Source organism: Pinus tabuliformis, chromosome 4_2 (assembly GCF_031772625.1).
Source record: "Pinus tabuliformis cultivar Carrire ecotype Pingquan chromosome 4_2, CPIR1, whole genome shotgun sequence".
Classification (NCBI taxonomy): Eukaryota; Viridiplantae; Streptophyta; class Pinopsida; order Pinales; family Pinaceae; genus Pinus; species Pinus tabuliformis.
The window spans coordinates 70,050,140-70,055,371 of NC_142304.1; positions in this window are offsets into that span (position 1 = coordinate 70,050,140).

Here is a 5,232-nt window from a genome sequence, read left to right on the forward strand (position 1 = left end):
CACAAATATTATTGAACACACAATTCTTCCTAAACTAGAAGCTAAGCCATTTCAACAAAAAATAAGAAGAATTAACCCAATCTTACTTCCTATTATTGAGAAAGAAGTAAGAAAACTATTGGATGTTGTTGACAAGGTTAATCCTCTCTACGGACATCCCTCTAGCCCGAGTGGGTCTAGCAACTCAAAGGACAATCAACTAGACATCTTCCTAGAGTATGATTGAAAACTAGAACAAGAGATAATGCCTACCTTGCTCTAATGCTAATCCAATTTCCTTTGTTGAGATCCTCGAATCACTTATGTCATGACCTTGTTCCTACTTATTTCAGTGCTTATGTACCTGAAAAAACTACCAAGAGATGACAAAGAATGCCAAAACCAATAGCAAATCAAATAATAATCTATTTAGTTGATCAAGGAATGCCAAACCAATACATACATGAACATATATATTTTGGGAAGATGAACCAGTAGTTGTATTATTATTTAAAGAATAAAGGGGAAGCTTACAACCATAGATTTGATGTTGAAAGGCTCTCCTGGAGTGGTAATCCAAGTCCAAGCCAAGAAACTCTCCAACACTCCTTCTCCAAGTCTAACGAATAACCTCTAAGCACAAGCTCAACATAGGGGTGCAAATGGACATAGATCAACCATTTGGGAATGGTAGAGGGGGAATTTATAGCGTGGGAGAGGGATATAGACCTCCTCCAAAGATAGGATTAGGCCAACATATTAAGGAGGTAGCTCATAGGGATGAGACAAAGAGGTCAAATTAGGAGGATTCGACCTCATCTATGCAAAGCCACCTCCAACTCGCCGCTCTGGAAGCTTCTAGATCACAAAGCTTCTCATCCTCTTTGGGAAAACTTCCTTTTTAAGACCATCACAAGTATGAGATAGAACAAAGCGATGCCATCGCTGGCTTAACAAGGTGAAACTAGTGATCATCACGGTTTTGAGTTTCATAAGAGCAATGATTCTCATTTTAGGGTTTTAAGAGCCATTTCTTCAGGGAAAGCTCCAGGAATTTTCCAAGAAAAGTTAAAGGAGGGATCTGAGTTGTATAAATTGATGGGTATATTGTATAATGATAATTTTTTGGGCACTCCAGGGTATATCACAGGGAAGTGTAGGAGGCGAGACAAAATATTGTGTAACAGATGCCCCTTAAAGCATGAAGGAAAAACGAGGAGTGATGGCTACGATGCTTTACGATCTTTTGGAAAGGACAAGGACATGCACTGTCAGGAGACTTGAAAATCAAGGATGCATATACGTATCCATATCTGAGATCAAGACATAAATCCACGGCATGGACGTAGCCATCCGGGTGATGAAGACTAAATAAAAGATCCATGGTATGGGCACAACCATCCAGATAACAAGGATCATCATGAATATAAAGTCTCATGGTGTTGGGTCCCTATAATACTAGTGATTACTCCATTACTATTGTAGTTATACCACTTATTTATATTTTTGTGCCCCTATTACCCCCATGTTGTTATTTATGTGCCCCATAGAATCCCTCTATTGTTATTTTTGGGCTTTATATTATTATTGTTAGGTCGGCTGGATTATATTGTGACTCCTTAGACTCCTATATATAGAAAGGAGGTTTTGTCATTTGTATCATCAAAGAATTGTTCATTTATGTAATGTAAAGGAGGTTTCCCCCTCGAAGAGGCTGAATTCTAAGGCGTTGATCTATCTTTTCTATCTTTTCTTGAGCTGGTTTCATAACATTTGGTATCAGAGCTTTGGATTCTAGGGTTTCGCTGCTCCAAACAGGTCATTGTAAAATTTTCGCTATAACTTTTTTTCTGTGACGTTTCAGAAGTATAAAAAAAAACCCATTTGAGAAGAAATCGCGCTGAACCTTGGATCCGAATTTCACATCCTTTTGCGCGATATTTGCGGAGATATGATCTGAGGAAGTTGGTCTTTTTGCAGACTCCTGAATTACATTCAAAACAGGTGACCTGGAGAAAATCGTCATAACTTTCTCTCTGAGTATCGGATTGAAATTTCGTAAGAAGGTAAAGAAAGAGGACAGACTGTAGTTTCTTGTATGCATGTTTCAGATTCAAAGGTTGAAACAGTGACTCGTGGCACTTCGTACAAGTTCGCTCTACTGAACTAGTCTAAAAGAAAGTCACTGTGGGATATTTCACATAACTCTTCCTTGGAGAATCCAATTTGGGTCAGACTTGTGGCATTGGAAAGAGGACGTAGAAGGCTACTACAGGTCACAATTTTAGAACTAGATAATTTGAAATTACAGAGATACATCAGATTCAATATCAGGCTTCTATAAAGTGAAAAAAGGTGTGTAGTTTTTTTTAAATTTTTGTGTAAGCTTGGTTTAACGGAATTCAAAGGGCATAGTAAAGCATTATTATCGGTAACTGATGCCCCGAGGAAAGAAAATGCAAACACCTAGTAAGGAACCTGAAAGCTCTAGCATGACTCATGAAGAAGAGGAAGAAATGCTACATGATATATCAAAATTACAAGAACAAGTGCAACAAATGTCACGCTCACAAAAGCTAACAGAATCTAAGATAAGTGGCGTGGAATCTAAGATAAATGGCGTGGAATCTAAGATAAAGGGCATGGAAGCTAAGATGGATGATTCGAAGACAAATTTGAAGAGAGACATGGCAGATTTGAAGACAGACATAACAGATTTGAAGACAGATTTGACAAATTTTCTACAAGAAATACTTACTAATGGTGAAAAGGTTGTAAAGGAAAATCATGATGTGAACAAAAGAAATGTTAATCATGATCCCATAGACGCTAATGTTGGATCGAAGACCTACCATATTCCAAAAATCGATATGAGGAAGTTTGATGGCAAGGATCCCACTACATGGATATTACAGATGGAGCAGTTCTTCGATCTCAATAATGTGCAAAACACACAAAAGGTACGTATGGCAACTGTATATTTGGACCAAATCAGTTTGTATGGTATCAATGGCTTTGCTCTCGTAAAAAATTTATCACTTGGGCAATTGATAGCACATTATGAAGATACAAAAAGCAACACTTTTTTTAGCCAATTGATAAGTCTCAAACAAAAGGGTTCAGGAGCACATTGAGGAGCAAAAATTGAACATAAGGGTAAAAGATATTCCAGAGGAGCATAGGATTGGTTCATAGGGTCTTTAAAGATAATATCCAACATGATGTTTGCCTTTGGGAACCTGATTCATTAGAGAAGGCATTCAGGTTAGCAAGAAAAATGGAAAGCAAAATTATGGCAACCAGGAAGCATACCACTCACAACTATAAAGACGGAAGTGTTGTTGCCCTAGTCTTCCACAACCTATAAGGTTGACACCAAAACAATTGGAAGAAAAAAGAGCAAAATACAGTTGTGATAGCAAATACACTAAAGGTCATAATGCGAGAAGAAATTATTCTACAGAAGAAAAGGAGCAAGAAAGGTCAAAAGAAGAAGATATACTCCAGGAACAAAGCCTAGATGAAGAACAAATAAATCCGACCATATCTTGTAATGCATTGGCGGGAATTACCACTCCTCAAACCGTCAAGATAGAAGGACAAATCAAGAAGAAAAAGGTAATAGTGTTGATTGATTCAGGAAGCACCCACAATTTTATTCATTGTAGGGTAGCAAAAGAATTGAATTGCTTCCTATATCCAGCACCAGAGTGTCAAGTGATGATTGCAAATGGAGGAACAATAAATTGCTCTGGAAGGTGCCATAATATCAAGCTATCCATGGGAGAATATGTATTGACTAGCCCAATGCTTTCCATTCCAATGGGAGGTGCTGATGTTGTACTAAGAGTCCAATGGCTACAATCCTTGGGTACAATAGCTTTTAATTTTCAAGAACTTTTCATCAAATTTTCTATGGAAGGAAAGGAGGTTGAATTAAGGGGTATTGTAGGGAAACCAGGAAAGATAATCAGCTCTAATGGTATGACAAAGCTTCTAAAAAAGGAGCAAAGAGGTGTAATTGCACAATTATGTTCGCTAGATGTTTCCACATTAGAACCATCTATTTCTCCAGATCTCCAAAAAGTCCTGGACAATCATTCCAAGGTATTTGAGACTCCCAAAGGTCTCCCACCTATGCGTGATCATGATCATGCTATTCATCTGATTCCAGGAAGTGTTCCTCCAAACATCAGGCCGTACAGATATCCCTATGTCCAAAAGAGTGAAATTGAACATATGGTTGCAGAAATGCTAGAGGCTGGTATAATTCAACCAAGTCAAAGTTCTTTCTCTGCTCCAGTAGTATTGGTGCACAAGAAGGATGGATCATGGCGCATGTGTCTGGATTATAGGGAGCTCAACAAGCTCACTATTAAAGATAAGTTCCCCATTCCTGTCATTGATGAATTACTGGATGAATTGCATGGATCAATTTACTTCACCAAGTTGGATCTTCGTTCGGGATATCATCAAATCAGAATGAAGATTGAAAACATTCCGAAAATGACATTTAGAACTCATGAGGTAATTATGAATTTTTGGTCATGCCTTTTGGCCTTACTAATGCACCTTCAACATTTCAAGGTTTGATGAATTCAATTTTCAAACCATTCCTTAGAAAATTTGTGTTAGTATTTTTTGATGATATACTAATCCACAACAAGTCTTGGAAGGATCATGTTGAACATGTTGACAAGGTGCTACAACTATTAGAGGAGAAACAATTATATGCAAAAAGATCCAAATGTTTCTTTGGGGTCCAGGAGGTGGAATATTTGGGTCATATTGTATCTCATGAAGGAGTTAAGGTAGACCCTAGCAAAATTAAAGCCATTAAGGAATGGAAAATCCCCACATCCATAAAGCATCTGCGAGGATTTATTGGGTTGACAGGGTATTACCGCAAGTTTGTTAAGAATTATGGGAGAATATCAGCACCTCTAACAACATTATTGAAGAAAGATGCATTTTCATGGACTCCGGAAGCAACAAAGGCCTTTGAACATCTTAAAGAGGCAATGTGCCAAGCACCAATCTTAGCTACACCGGACTTCACAAAAACCTTTATTATGGAATGTGATGCTTCAGGAAATGGAATTGGTGCTGTTCTAATGCAAGATGAAAGACCCATTGCTTTTGAAAGTCGTCCAATCAAGGGAAAGTTTTTAAGCAAAGCTATTTATGAGAAGGAAATGTTGGAAATACTCCATGCACTTAAGAAATGGCGACCCTACCTAATGGGAAGACACT